Source organism: Balaenoptera musculus, chromosome 16 (genome assembly GCF_009873245.2).
Source record: "Balaenoptera musculus isolate JJ_BM4_2016_0621 chromosome 16, mBalMus1.pri.v3, whole genome shotgun sequence".
In the NCBI taxonomy this organism is placed as follows: domain Eukaryota; kingdom Metazoa; phylum Chordata; class Mammalia; order Artiodactyla; family Balaenopteridae; genus Balaenoptera; species Balaenoptera musculus.
This window is the reverse complement of record NC_045800.1, coordinates 52,256,767-52,273,100: the sequence shown is the minus strand read 5'-3', so window position 1 is coordinate 52,273,100 and position 16,334 is coordinate 52,256,767. Positions and strand designations below refer to the sequence as shown.

Genomic DNA, 16,334 nt, shown 5'->3' with positions numbered 1-16,334 from the left:
CCATTGATCCTAGTTCTGCCTCTTCTTGACACCTTAAGCTACTTGACAGCAATAATAATATATTCTCATGGTCTTGCTAGGCTAAAACATTTGTAAATACTTTGCTTTTCATCATGTAAGATGGTTCTTCACCCGTACCCCAGGGTTACCCTAAAAGTGGTATATTGAAAGATAATGATGTTCATAATTGGTCCAGTAATTTGTGGTAAATTAATTTATAGCATACAAATTCAGTGTAATATATTGTAGCCATTAAAATAACAACTATAACTATAGAAATGTGGGAAATACTTATAAAATAATGATATTTAAAAAGTAGAGTATTGCATCTAGATATTTATCATAGCCAACTTTGGTGTGTAGATGTAATTGAGAAGGGAAATAAAGTAATGAGAACAGTTGTGTTAGGGTAGTGGATTATAGGAAGAAGTTTTTGAATAAAAACTAGCAATAGTTTATAGTAATAGTTTAATAAGAAAGGAGAAAATGTACTGCTCATAATGTCATTCCAACGAGCCTTAAGTGAGACTGCAGTAATCTGCATTAACTCCTGATTTACGTGGTGCATTTCTTTTAGTGTAGTCTAAGATTGCCTGTGTGTGGCCTTATCACACTGTTAACCCTTTTGAGCTCATCAACTAAAATTGCTAAAGTTAAACTAAGGCCCCAAATTTATTTCCTTGAGATTTAAAAACATTTTAATTTTTCTGCAGTAATGTATCAAATTGGCTTAGAGACCTGAAATAGACTGAATGACTTGAGGGATTGTTTAGGGTATTCTTTCCTGTCTAAATTATTTCTTGAAGGTACCAAAACCTTAGACTGCTGGTATATTATTTGAATGTTTTCTACCAATACTACAATTCCTACTATCCTGAAATAGGTTACTATTTTAATATTTTCAATTAAAACTAATAATTAAGTGGTAATTATAACTAAAGTTTAGAAAGTTTTTTTCTGAGAAAAAGCTTACTTATATACTATAGCATATTTAAAAGCAAACTTAAAAATAACTCCATACTTTGTTTTTACAGAGAAATGTCTTTAGAATTGAATTATAGTAATTTCTAAACTTAAAGGTGTTTATTTAATACTTGGAAAGCTATTCTCTCATAAAACCATTATTTTATGTTTGTCAACCCAAAATAATAGACAGTAACACAATTGGATATTAGTAATTAAATCCAGAATATAAAATTGATTGAAATTATGCTTTTTAATTGATATGTGAAGAAAATCAAGTTTTATGAGATGAACATTAAGGAGATAGGTGGACATTTAAAAAGAATGAGGGGCTTGAGAGTAGGATTTCTGTGTTACTGTTCTTTGTATCTAGTAATTTGCTGTAAATGGTTGAGTGAATTCTGAAGGAATTTCTAGGTAAGAATTTCTAGAAGTTTCTAGAATTTCTAGGTTTCTTTTCTGTGTTAGAAAAGCTGACTCTGTGGTCAGCAGACTCTGAATGGAAATTCTCTTAACTTCTCTGGACTCAATTTCCTATATGATCTGTAATTTCCCAATTCCAAAGTTCTGGTTTATTAAATTTAAAGTACACTGTATGACAGAGTGGCATTTTTAAGGATATAGAGATTGTTAATAGCACTTTTATTTATTATATCTAATTTTACTTTAAAATATTTTTCATGATAAGAAGCCATTTTTAACTGTTTATCTAATTTTCAAGGTTTATCTGTCTTCCTCAGGCATGTTTTGTGATTTATAAGTGGAGTGAAAATAAACAAGAGGACTTTTTTTTTTTTTTTTTTTGGTTGCACTGGGTCTTCGTTTCCGCACGCGGGCTTTCTCTAGTTGTGTCAAATGGGGGCTACTCTTCATTGCGGTGCGCAGGCTTCTCACTGCGGTGGCTTCTCTTGTTGTGGAGTATGGGCTCTAGGCGGCGCGGGCTTCAGTACTTGTGGCTCATGGGCTCTAGAGAGCAGGCTCAGTAGTTGTGACACACGGGCTTAGTTGCTCCGCGGCATGTGGGATCTTCCCGGACCAGGGCTCGAACCCGTGTCCCCCGCATTGGCAGGTGGATTCTTAACCACTGTGCCACCAGGGAAGTCCCAACAAGAGGATTTTTTGTTTTTTTTCTCTGAAGTAGTAACTGGGCAAGAATTTGAAAAGACAGAAGGAGAGATGGGTAAATACTTGGTTTTTAAGTTTGTGTATAAGACTGTGCTGTCCATTATGGTAGCCTCTAGCCATGTGTAGCTTTTAAATTTAAATGAGTTAAAAGTAAATAAAAATAAAAATTTATTTCCTTAGCCACCATAGTCATATTCTAAGGCTCAAGAGCCACTTGTGGTTAGTGGCTACTGTATTGGACAGGGCAGGTATAGAACATTTCAGTTATTGTAGAAAATTTTATGGATAGTGCTAGAATAAGAGATTGTATGGAATGGGATTACTCATGAGAGTGGAGACAGACAAAATGGTGACTTGTGTGCACACATTCCTTTTAAGGCTAAAGAGGCTAAATCTTGAAGGTGGGGTGAGGGAGAGGAGGTGTGTGAACAGGGCCCCAAAGACATACAATTCTTTACACTGGCCATCAGGTGACAGTGTCTACTCAGGTCTGGGGAAAGGGGAAGAATGAGGGGAGCAGTCCTATGGATGAGTGGCAGCCAGTGTGCAGGGTTTTTTTTATATATGCAAAAGTTTGTCGGTAGGGTCTTTACATTTTAAACGTTTCTTAGATGTTGCAATAAAATGTTTTATCCTTGTGTATTTTAAAACTTATAATCAGAACATTTTACACGCTGCACGCACATATATACACATAACTGAAACTAAAGTGTCATGAAGTACTTTCACTATGCATGATGCCTTCTGATATTTTCTGTTCTCTTCTATTCTTATTGCTGTATATGTAACAAAGGTATTGATTCATTATTAAGTAGGGAAAAACTGCTTTAGGATATTACTACAATAAATCTAGTTTCCAAAATATAATATAAAAATGACTCAGTGAAATGTTGCAAGATTAATTTTAAAAATCCAACTGAACATTATAAAAACTGCTGAAACTGTAACTGTCTTAGGTTCTACACTGGTTTTCCTTATACGAAACACAAAGGCAAAAATGTTTACATAAAAGAATTACATTTTATAGTACTGTTTCAGGTTTGAAAAAACATTGCAGGCAAGTTTATAACTCTAAGTCCACTGAATGTGACATGCCTCGTTTCTTTGGTCTGACAAGTAAGACCATTACTACACACAAATGGAATCACTTACTTCACATGAAAAGACTGAGTCTGTCACCATTTTACTGTCTTTAATCTACCTTAATCTTTCATCCGCGGCTTGATAATACAATTCGGATAAAGCCTTTTGAGGTTATCTGCATCTTCTGTCCTCCTTTGCTGGCATTTTCTCTCACAGTGGTCCTTTCCATTATTATTTAGTAATTCACCCCAAATAATATAATTATTTTTCACCTTCAGACAGTTTTGATTTTGATTTCTCAGTTACATCAATCAGAATTTCCCCTTGCTGTTTTTCTTCTTCAATCAATGCCTACATGTATTTGTGTACTCTTCCAACATCTCTTTGCCTTCTATTTGTTCTCTAATAAGTTTTAGATTTCCCTGAACTTCACCTGCTACGTCTTTGCAAAAATGTCTTCCTTCATCTGTCGTCTTGTCTCACTAAAAATTTCCCAGTTGTCATTTTATAGCTTCGTTTTTCCTTATTTGTTCCATAACTTCCTTTTAATGATGAAGCTGACAGTATCTCTCCTTTTACTTAGGATTTCTTTCCCAAACTGCTTTTAGAACTTCTGTCTGCATCATCTGAATCAGACAGTTCTACTTCCAGTGTTCTTATGTCATCTTCCTGTTTAGAGAATTGCTTTTCATTTTCCTTTTGTTGATTTCTTAGCCGCCTCTAATTCCTTTAGGTGATAAGAAGTATCTTTGACTCAATGTACAAGAGACTTCCGTTCTTTTTCTGGCTGCAGTAGTTGTCTGATTTGCATTCCTTGTTCCATTTTCTTGGCTTTAGCTATGTTTGCATAAAGAGTTATTTTAAGATACAGTTCCTACCCATGTTATAATTCATTGTTAAAAAGTGAATTTTTTTCTTACTGTGATATTCTTGAAAAAAACTGCAATTTGAATATTATTTATTTTCAGTTCTTCAGAAAGCTCTAGTAACTGTTGTCTCCCCCTGTGGCTACATTTTTTTCTCTTATTGGAGTTAAATTGAGCATCTTTTTCAGCTTTCTATTTTCAATCCCTGACCCTTTTCATCATATTCTTCTGTTTCCCTGAAGTGCTGATTTCTTCAAAAAAAATAGATTATTCTTTGGGTTTGTTTCATTGAAATTGACTTTACTGTTACTTTGAATAATTCTTAAACATTTTCTCTTATCTATTCTGTACAACTTTTACATTTAAAGAAGAAGAAACAGATTTTCTGATTTGTGCTCCATGAATAAGTTTTTGAATATATTTCCCTGTTAAATTTGATTGATTCCTTCCCCATCCATTACAAAACTAAACAAACACATCCGTTACATATGCTTTTCTTGCAGTTCGCCCAGGATGTTGGCCATGTCGTCCAGCACTAGAGAAGGTATTGGGAAAAGAGTGGAGTAGTCCATTCTATTCTAGTCTTTTCATTTACAACAAAACTTGCTTGTCATAAACCAATACATTGATGTCATGATCAGCAGTTTGAAAAACACAGTATATTGCATCTTAGCTTAGAGAAAATGAATTGGAGAGAGGCTATATAGAGTAATGGTTAAATTTGAATCCTGGCCCCACCACTTAGTAGCTGTGTGGTCTTGGGAAAACTACCTAACCCCTCTGTGTTTACTTTCTTCCTTTGTAAAATGATTACATTTACTTCATAAAGTAGTTGTGAAGGTTAATAAATATGAAACCCTTAGAACATTGCCTAACACATAGTAAGAGCTATAAGAGTGTTAGCTGCTGTTGTTCCTGCTGTTACTACTACTACCACTACTATCACTACCCATCATATTGAGTGCTACTGACTTGGGTTCAGTAGTCTTGGTTCTTTATTATCTATGTGAACTTGGACAAGTTACTTAACGTCTGAAGAAAACTGAGTTTCTTCACCTCTGAAATGGTAATAAATGTACCTGTCGTGTGTTGTAATGAGGTTAAGATATGGTAATTCTTATAAACTGATGAGCACAGTGCCATACATATACTGTTCTTGATAAAAATTAGCTGTTATCATTAAGGCCCCTCACAGTCATGTTGTCCTCTTTTGTTTTCAGTAGGGACAATTAGGTTTTTCCACCCTCCTGGTCCCATAGGAAGGAGACTTTCTAGCCAGGTCATTGGAAACACTGCAGAGCCTGCCTTCCACAGGTGTTCTGTCTCTTGGGATATTGCCCTGAGTCAGTCCCACAACATCATTCACTTGTATGCGCTGATGTCTGTTATGCGCCAGGCTCTGTGCTAGATGATGAGAATTTTAAAAATGAGTCTTTTAATTAAGCTATTGAGTAAATATTACAGACATTTTCATTACACTTATATTTCTGAAATTATTTGTATTGCCCACGTTCTCAATAATCTTGCTGGTTGAGTTTGCTCATAACATCTAATAAGACCTAGTCCCTGTCTTCTACAGCCCTGTTCAGCTGCAAGCACAATTCCCACATCATGCAGGTTTAGCCAGTCCCGACTAAGGTGGGTGAGTGGAGCCTGCAGTAGTGTCCAGTGTTCCCAGGGCTAGAGCCCTGAGCAATGTGCCTGTCAAGCTACCACCTTCTTCGTGACTCAGCTGTAAATCAGAATGTCTGCCTTGTTTTCCTGTCTAGCATTCCAGGTCTCATTATGGGACTGGAAGCCCATCTTCATCTTATATCCTGTGGTATCTTGCTCTAGCTATTGTTCCCACCATTTTCTTATTTTTAATCTTCTGTTTTAGCTCTTTCTCTGCATCTTAGAAAAGAGAGCACAAAATTAGAAAAAACCAAAACTACTGCCTTTATATCCTCTCAAGTTATTGCCTTTTTCTTTCTAGGCTTTGAAAGAATGGGTTACGTTTCCTGACTCGATTTCTTTACCTTTTTTTTACTCTTGAACTCTGTGTAGTTTTCTGTGCCTCATCTTGTCTCCTGAAACTCCTCTGGCACAGGTGACCAAATTTGCAAACTACCAAGGGTGATCATTCTTTTCAGTCTTTAGTTTTTCTTTGCTTATCTGTGGAATTTGACACTACTGTCTGTTATCATTTTCAAATTCTCTTCCAATTCTTTTCTTTCCTTTTGGATTGTGCATTCTCAGCCGCCTTTGTTGCTTTTTTTCCCTTCTGTCCATTCCTTAAATGTTTGTGATCCCCTGGATCTCCTTAGCCTTTCTTTCCTTTTTCTACATCTTCCCCAGATGACCTCACCTGTTTCTGGTGGAACATTTGACTGTTATCTTTGTACTGACAGTTCCCCAATCATCTCCCATTCAGATCTTTCCCTTGCATTTCAGACTCCTTTACATGGCTTGTAAACACCCCCACCTGCACCCTCTGTAGGTACCTCAAAGTTACCTCAAAGTCAGCTTGACATGCTAAGTTCACGATCTCTTTCCCCAGACATAATGTTTGCCCTCAATTAAAGGCACCACCCTCTGTCCAGTCAGGCCTGGAATCATGAACCCTTTCTCCTCTCTACATCTAATGAGTCAAATCAGTTATCCATTTCCATCTCCTACACCTAGTCAGTCAGTCAATTATTCATCCATTTATTCATTAAATATTGTGCTCTCATTTTGTGTCTACTGTTATGATGAAATTCTCAAGATTCAGTATTGCTGATATCTTTTGTATTTGTATCTTTTCTCTAACCTTTTTGCTATAATCCTTGCCATCATTTTCATGTTAAAACCTCTTAAGCTATCTACCTTTCTTCCTCTGGTCCATCCTTCATACTGAAATCAGAGTCAGTTTTCAAAATTCAGGTCAGGTCATTGTTTTCTGACTTAAAACCCTTTGGCTTCCTTACTGCCTGTAGTAAAGTTCAAATTTCTTAGTATGGTATTTAAGGCCTTTCTCAGGCTGTATTTTTTCCATTGAACTTCTCTTGTTTCCTGCAGCATTTCTTTGAACCCTGTTCACTACCCTTATTTAATTAATACCAGTTTCCTGAATGTGCCATGCTGGTTCTGTGCTTTTGTTTATACTCTTTACTTAGGCTGTATTGCTTCTCACATTGTCTTTATTATTATTTACTATTTATCATTTGGACCCAACTTAAGCATTGGCTTCCTCTATGAAGCCATTTATGAAATCCCCTTCTCCCATTAAGCACTTTCTTCTTTGTGCCCTCATGTACTACCCCATATACTCTCCTATAGCAATTATAGCACTTCATTGCCCTTTTCTTGTCTATATGTCTTTTTCTCCGTATTGGAGTGTCTGTTGTATCCACATCCTCTAGCACAGAGCCTGATTTGTAATAAATCTTTCAATAAATGTCTTCAAAAAGGCTTTCAATACATGTTTGATTACTGAATTAATGTATTCTAAGTCATGACCATGATGAAAACATTCCTTCCTTTGCCAGATCATAAGCTTCTCCTGGCAGGCATTGTATCTTACCTTGTTTATTTTTTAGGATCTTGTCTCATAGATGCTTAATAAAAAAATGTTCTAGTAATCTGAGGTGGAGGTATGCAGTGAATTAAGTGGGGCTTCCCTGCAGAGGAAGAAGTTGAATTGTGATAGACCTAAGCACAATAAGATTGCTCTTATAGTCAGTGGTCCTTATGCCTTACATCATGATCAACTTACAGATGCAAATATTGTACCTAACTTTAATCACTCTGATTTTTATAAAATCAATAAGATTCTCAGTGCCAATAACTCTGGGGACTGATTAAATGCTGTTAACTAGTTTAAGGATTTTTACTTTTTAAAAATGTTAAAATATGAGTATCCTAGTTCTATTAAAAGTTGCAGAGTAATTATCTAAAATACTTTGTATTTAAATCACACAAAGAACATATAAAGAACACAGTCAGACTGAGATTGTGTCATGTCCCATTTCTTTTGTAATTTATTTTTTTAAAATGTTTTATGCCAAAAGTTGTAGGTTTCTTGGAAAAAACTTGGAGTTAGGTGCCATGGGTATGAATAGGGAATGAGATTCCAAGTTAGAATAAATTCTTAAGCAAGAAAGCTACCAGGGAGGAGATTAGCTTTTTCATTGGATTTAATAACCCAGTGTGGTTTGTGGAGGGGTGGGAAAAAAATCAGTATCATGAATTTGGGTACCTGTTTTACCTAGGAAAATAGGAGTTTATAAACAGAAGCTTGTACTTGTGCCAGGCTGTGTTATGCTTTATACATATAAATGCTTATATTGCTTTTTAAAAAAATTTATTTAATTTATTTATTTTTGGCTGCATTGGGTCTTCGTTGCTGCACGCGGGTTTTCTCTAGATGTGGCAAGTGGGGGCTACTCTTCATTGTGGTGCATGGGCTTCTCATTGCGGTGGCTTCTCTTGTTGCAGAGCACGGGCTCTAGGCACGCGGGCTCAGTAGTTGTGGCACGCGGGCTCAGTAGTTGCGGCTCACGGGCTCTAGAGCGCAGGCTCAGTAGTTGTGGTGCATGGGCTTAGTTGCTCTGTGGCATGTGGGATCTTCCCGGACCAGGGCTCAAACCTGTGTCCCCTGCATTGGCAGGCGGATTCTCAACCACTGCGCCATCAGGGAAGCCCTAAATGCTTATATTGTTGATTTGAGGTAAAACTAACAAAATTTTCAGAAAATCACTGTTAAGGGATATGCTTTTCTTGCTTTCAACCTGCATTTATAAAATGCCAATTATGTGCGAGCCTATGTCCTAGGGCCACAGTGAGGAAACAGAAGAGTGAAAGGCATAGTTTGTATTCTCAAAGAACTTGGTTTCCAGTGAAGGGAACATAAACCTGGAGTGGTCTGAGGAACGCTTCTTGGCTTGTTGACAAGAAATAGGAGTCCACATTCATTTGAATGCCCTACGCAGTTATTGAGTTTTACCTGAACTAAATAATAAAATTTGGAGAGAGAGCTTTTGTGGTTGCCCAGGGGAGCTTCCAGTTCTTCTTTAGCTGCTAGTATTCTCTTTGTTCCTTAAATTAAAGTTTCAGGAAGTAATATACTTTGAATCTGCATTTAATAACATCATTTAATGTTCCTAAACCACAAATTCATTTTGAGACTAACTTTCACAAGTTGCTTTGATCCCCATCTGCCTGAGTAAAAAATTGTAGCTAGAGGACAAAAAGGTCAGCTTGATTAAAAAAAATAATAATAATGGGGTATTTGGGTTGAGCTCGGTGTGCACTCTTTAAAACCATGAAGAATCTGGAATGAAGTTGTATTGTTTTAAACTTTTACTTTTGAAGGTGTTATTTTTACTTATTTAATTGCTATAATCAAGGCTTTGAATCAACTTGACATAGGTGACAGCCAGAAAAAACATGGGAGAAGAGGATATGAGGGAAATGGTTGGGTAACACAAGATAAAAAAAAAAAATTTTTTTTTTTTAAATTGAATGTAGTTATCTGAATGAGAAAGCAAGTTTCAAGAAGTGACTGGTAGGGGCATGTAGTCATCAGCATTGTTGTTCAGTTAACTGCTCTTGGACTCAGTAGTGAATTTATGCCTATGTAAAATCCCTAAAATGTATGCATTTCATACCTTCTAAAAAGCTATTTGAAAAACTAAAAAAAAAGAATATGAGTGGGTGGTTCCTCAGATGATAAGGTAATTGATATGAAAGGAATTTGAAAAAGAGAAAGCTCTTACTTGTTCCTTTGCAAAAACTTCTTTAATCAATTCCTAGGTTCTTTGCAGTCTTCATGCTTCTCTAACCTTAGCTATCCAGTTCCTTCCTTCACTGTTGTCCCTAGCTATCAGTAAACTTCTCAGAATATTTCATTCCTTTGTCAGGAAGGCAGTCTGCATGGATCCTGGAATCAGGTAGAGTTGAACCTGAATTCTCTTAAGTAATTTATGAACTTGTGACTTTGGACAAGTGTTTTAGCCTTTCTGAATCTTGGTTTATCTGTTTAAAATAGAATGAAATCTACCACCTTATAATATTAGGAAGATTAAACAATTAACAGGGACAAAGTGGTAAGGATGTTACCTGTTACATAAGTGCTCAGTAATATTTGCTCCTTCTTTTCCCTTCTTATCCAATTGTGGATTCCTTTTAAAAGCAAAAAACTTTGATTTATAATTTTTTAAAAAAAATTATAAGTAGTTTTGAAAATTCTTTCAAATGTGAACTACCATACTTTAAATGTGCTATACTTAAAAAAATTATTCTTACAGAAAGTAACTCAAAATCTCAGATATTTCCAGGCCCTGTACCAGGTATTATTCTTAGTTCAGCATTAAACTAAAGCTCACAGACAATGTTAAAGTATTTCAGAGAAGATTATATCATTAGATGATGTAGTCAACATGTACTTTTTCAGACTTATGACTGCATTTTTTAGTTGCTTAACCGACTGCATATCAGGTAAAGTGTAGCAAAGACAGCACAGCTACTAAAATGAAGCAGATTCACAATGTCTGTTTTATTTCAGTTCAGAGTTATAAATAAGTATAGGAGAAAGTTTCATGATATTTAAAGACAGAAGGTAGCTCGTCAACAAATGAAGTGACAATATTCATAACATAAGCAAATATGGAAACTTTATAGAGTTGAGCTGTCAGATTAGCTTAGTTTTAAGACCACAGTCCAAGATGATTGATATCAATTATGTTGCAGTTATTTGTGCACTTAGGAATCAGTAAATAATTTTGATAGGAAATAGTACATTCAGGTTCTACTCTTTTTTCCCCCCCATGTGATAGCACCCTAAACATTTTGTAGTAACAGTATGTCTTTCTTGTGGGCTTATCTTGTGCCTCTAAGTTATTAATACTTAAGATGTTCTTGGGGGATAACATATATTACCCCCATTTCAGACAGTCAAGTAGAAGCATAGAGAAGTGAAAGAATAGAGTGTTCCATTCTCAGTCTACTTGTGACTGGCAGGGAAATGTTAAAGCCTTTCTGACTCACAGATGACTCACCAGAGGACAGAATCTTTAATGTGTGTTATTTAATGATTTGCAGAATGACCCTTATGTCTAATATCATTACCAGTTTTCTTATGGTCACCCTGAAAGTATTTGTAGGTGTGGAGTATGTTTTGTGGTAAAGGTCATTATCAGAAAATGAGGGTGGCAGTCATCTGGCATGGATATGCTGTCCCTTTTCCTGCTCGTGGCAGATAATTGCTGTTAGATCAAGATTCTTTACTGCAGAGTCTAGATTTAACCTGGAGTCCTCAACGTATTGCTCAAGGCCGCTACTACCAATCAGTCACAGGCCCACAAAATGAAATTACTTTTCAGTCTTGGCTTACTATTTATTAAATTAATTTGCACTAAGATTATGAGTTTACTTAAAAGTTGAGGATCTATCATATTTGTGATCCTATGGCAGGCACAGTTTATGCTCTCATACTTTCTTATGGGCCAAATAAACATGCACACAATTATAAGACAGGCTCAGCTCTATTATTGGTGTGAAGGGAATAGAGAAGGATGCAAAATTAATTTTAACTGGAAAGGTTTGTGAGTGTAATGATTTTGAACTTGGAGGGTAGGATCTTCAAGGTGGTCTTTACAACTTTAGCAAAGGCATAGAAGGTGCAAAATATAGGATGGATTTTGGGGAATGATAGACAATGTATCTTGCCTAGAATGTATAGTACTGCAGTGATAGGGTAGAAGCAAATAGAGAAGCTTGATCTCTGTACAGTGGGTTTTGGATTTTATTTTGTTGTTCCTGGGCCACACGTGGTTTTTAATCTATAGAATGACATGATCAGATCTGTGCTTTGAGAGAATAACAGTTTTGACAGTTTGAATAGAAGTGGAGTCGGAATCTTGATAACGTAGGAAGCCTTTTTAGTAATGCAGAAAGAGATGAGGGTAAGAACTAGAATTGTGGAATGGATATGGTGAATTTAGAATAAAATTTTAAAGATAAAATTGATAAGTGAAACATTAAATTGAGGTTGAAGTCTGGAGAAATTGAAATGGTAATTTATGAAAAAATAATGTCTTTTGACTAAAAAAATCCTTTTTTGTATTTTATCCAAACTTCTATTTTTATGTCTTTTATTTTGTGTAATATTAAACTTAATTTTAAATAATTTTTTGGTAAGATTAAACTGTTTAAGAGTCTTGTTTGATACTGAATAAATTTTTAAAATTTTTTAAATGCAGTTTTTTAGTTAACATGTTTTAAATGGCAAAAATATGGGCATATTTAAAGTATTTAAACAATAACGATTTAAAGGTGAAAAGAAGTCTTCTTTTCACCTAATTCTCACTTCCCTAATGGTAATCACTATTAACAGTTTGTGTGTTTAAATATATAGGTGCACGCACATCTCTATGTGATATCTTCTGTCTGTCTGTCTGTTTATCTATCTGGCATGTTACTTTTATAAAAATGGAATCTAGTGTACAATTTCTCAAAGTAGCAAAAACAAACATGTTCATTTACATGTCCCAAAGAGAGTCTTTCTGTAGCACACAATAACAAGAAGCAAAAGCATATAAACTTGAAATTATGCTTAGTAACCAAAGTTTTAATATTCTTACTTAGAAATGATCTAGCAAACCAGTGATTATCCACTAATTAATTCAGCTTAATATTAGTCTAAGCTTTTGTTACCTTAAAGTTCTTGGAAATTATTTGTAAGCTGACATACTATGAAACATAATTACTGTTGAAATGAAAAGTTTGTCAGAATAGTCATTCAATTTAAACACAGTTTTACATTTTCATAGTCTTAAACATTGTGTGTGAGTAATACTGGCTTATTTGATCAGTAAGCCTATATACGTTTTAGAAAGTTACTCTAATGGAATAAAGATGTATGCTTGTATTATACTTAACATTGATTAAAAAAAGCAGAAGATAAACCTATTTTATTAAACTATTTTTGTTTGCCATTTACCTTAATTATATGAACTTGGTTCTTAAAACCTTTCTGAGTTAATTTCTGTAAGAATAATTTTTAAAAATATAACACATTTAAAATATTAGAAGATCAATTTGCTTATTTTCTGGGAATTTTGGTAATATTCAATTTATAAAAATAGTGCATATTTATCTCTATAAGCCAGTCGGAACAGAGCTGCTTTAAGAGACTTTATAATCTAATTTATTAATACCCTCTGAGGGTAGGAAAGCATTATGTACTCAAAATGAGAGGTAAAGACTTTTTTGAATTAATAGACACATAGCCATACAGACACTGAGAGAGCTTATCTTTTTCCAATTCTCCAATTTTAGCCATGGCTACAGAGTTAACAAACACAAACCCTGACCTTTCCAGATACCGAAGAGCTATTCTCCTTCCTGGTTGGCATGAAATTCTTAATTGATTTGAGCTCAAGATAGGTAAACAAAAGAGATAAGTGAACAGGTGACTAATGAATCAGAGTCTTCTTTTTCTCTCACCCAACACAGATCTGTATAAACCATTAATTTGTTTACAGAGATCACTGAATGACAGTCCATAAAATCAAATTCTGAATCATTGTTATCACCAACAGAGAATAACTTATTGACCATAAATAAACTAAAAACAAAAACAAAATTAGAAGAGAGGAAAGTTAAAATAGAAAGCACAGTTAACAAAGTTCTATTGCTGTTCTTAGTTCACTTCTGGGAGACAAGAAATGTCTGGGCTTGAGCTGCCTGTGAGGTGTACTATTCTGGCAAAGAAGTAACCTAGCTCTGTCAGGTGAATCCACTGGGTATTTTGGTGGAATTTCCAAAACTACTAAGGATAAATTTTAGAAGAGAATTAAATCATGACTCCTATTCAGATATAAAATGAACGTGTTAAAGGTTTTATTTATCTCATCATTAATGAGGGAGTCAGAGATATGTTATAGCTGGTTCAAGGGAGAATGCAAAGGACACGTACATTTACAGATCAGGAATATTGAAGTGAATTTGCAAAGCTGGCTTCTTCCATCATGGTGGAGAGAAGTCAACTGAAATGGGCAGAATTTATTTGCATGTCTGTAGACAAGAATTGTGTGCTTTACCATTAGTTTTCTATATGTTAACCTCTATCTTTACAGAGTTGTAAAATAGTCCAATGACAATTCCTGTAGGATTAAATTATCCCTAGAAGCTGCAACATTTCATCAAAAGGATCTTTTTTGCTTATTTAAAAGTCTTAAAATTTTCTTTACAAAATGATTTTTTTCAATCGCATTCCCAGAGAATTATTTCTTTATCCTTGATGTTTTATTAATTTAATTTAGATATGTATTTGGATCTATGGTTTATTGTATTTTTCCTTTCCCTTTGTAGATTTTCTTCACCTTTATTTTAGGGCTATTTTCTATCATGTCTACCTGCTTTTTCTCTTCTATTTGTTTAGTTATTCTACTTCAGGGATACTAATTGTCTTTCTGTTTAGTCTCTGTCCTACTTATTCTATCTGATTGCCTTGGTATCTCTGTCTTTTTTTCTCCTCAGTACTTAGGTTATCTTATGATTTTTCTTCTTGTCATTAGTTTGATTTTCAGTGTTTGGTTCTTTTTCTTGCTTTTTTTTCAAATTCATTGTTCTTAATTGATTTTCTTAGCTCCATAGCTTTTCTTTTCAATTCACCTGTTTTGTCTTTTTATCTTTGAGCTTTTGATTTATTAAATGTATGTGCTTATTAGGTTGTTTTCTGTTACAAAGAACTCACTGGGGATTTCCTTATTTTCCTGTGTTATGTTTTCTTTCAGACTAGGTTCTTCGTTTGTTCTTTCCTCTTCCTTCCACCCTCTTGTTTATACAGTTGCATGGCCTTTTCTTTATATCTTGCTAGGTAAAGACTTGGATAGCGAAGTCAAGACTTTGTATCTGCCCTGATATAACATGGGTGAGTTCTCCTTGATGCCATCCTCATCTTAGCTGTGACTTTGTCTCCTCCTTTTACGGTACCCCCTCAATACATCTTTTGAGCATTGTGTTTTATTCTCTGTCTGCTTCTCTGTAGTTGAAGGATGTAAGGTGGTGGTGGGGGGAGAGTTCTTCTGGGGCTCCAGGCTCCTCCTGTCTCCTTAGATTTTGTTAAGTGTCCTGTACTGGCCTTAGTCCATCCTGCCGAGGATGTAGTACATTTCTAGGGGCTTCAGACCCTTTCCTTAACTCAGAAGAATGCCTTGGAAGTCAACAGGTTCTGGTGGCCACTCTGCCTGTCTCGGCTTAGGTTTTAAAGCTTCTGTGCTGAAGATGTTCTCCTGGACTTTTCTAGGGCATGCCAAATCAGGTCTTTCTATCCAAACCAGAGGATATTTATTAAAATAGTAAAATATTTATATATTAAAATTTTCAAGTTTTATTAACTCACCAATTTTTCTCATTATTGCTTCTAGGCAGTGTAATCAGGCTAGGAGCCAGATCACACTGTGCAGAATCTTTTTCTGGCCACTACTTTTTAAAGTTTAAAGATTTTTAGTTTAATCATTTTCTTGTTTGACTGTAGCTGGTGGATTTTTGGGTGAAAAATGACACACACACACACATATGTATAGTCTGTCTCTTTTTTTTTCATTTATTTTTGGCTGCTTTGGGTCTGCACGCGGCCTTTCACTAGTTGTGGTGAGCGAGGGCTACTCTTTGTTTCGGTGCACGGGCTTCTCATTGCGGTGGCTTCTCTTGTTGAGGAACACGGGCTCTAGGCACGGGGCTTCTGTAGTTGTGGCTCGCGGGCTCTAGAGCGCAGGCTCAGCAGTTGTGGCGCATGAGCTTCGCCGCTCCGTGGCACATGGGAACTTCCGGACCAAGGCTTGAACCCTTGTTCCCTGCATTGGCAGGCAGATTCCCAACCACTGCGCCACCAGGGAAGCCCTAGTCTGTCTCTTTTATTAGATATTGGGGATAGGAAGTTCTGTAATTCTGTTTCACCCCACTATCTTTACTTAAAAGTCTGTATGATTTTCTAAATATTTACTTTTGAGATGATTAATAACACATATGTACTCTAGAAGCTCTCTAATTCTTAATGTCAGGAATGATTTGGGATCAGTTTTTTTTAATTGAAAAAATAAAACCAACAAGTTGAAGACAATGTCTTAAGGTACATAATTAAAAAAAAAATCAGTGACCCTAAGGCATGTGTTTATCTTTTATTTGAATTTTGCTCTTGTATGTGGTGTTACAACATTTTTATATAACCACAATGAACATATAGTGACCATATGATATTTTTGTTAATGTTAGGGCATTTTAATATTTTTATCTCATTTTTGTAATCTCATCAGATGACATATTATAATT

General features: G+C 35.3%; 1 protein-coding gene across 7 annotated transcripts in view; it reads left to right on the top strand.

The window, feature by feature from the left end:
* Nucleotides 1-16,334, top strand: part of CCSER2 (coiled-coil serine rich protein 2) — a 154,251-nt gene that overhangs the window by 18,578 nt on the left and 119,339 nt on the right. The window contains exon 2 of one of the 7 annotated variants that reach the window (XM_036828097.1): nt 14,881-14,934. The exons of 5 other annotated variants lie outside the window; for them this stretch is intronic. The gene's annotated coding sequence lies outside the window, so the exon portion shown is untranslated. Of the gene's footprint in view, nt 1-4,540; nt 4,582-14,880; nt 14,935-16,334 lie in introns of all 7 variants that reach the window. One more of the 7 variants, XM_036828096.1, reaches the window with a different exon arrangement.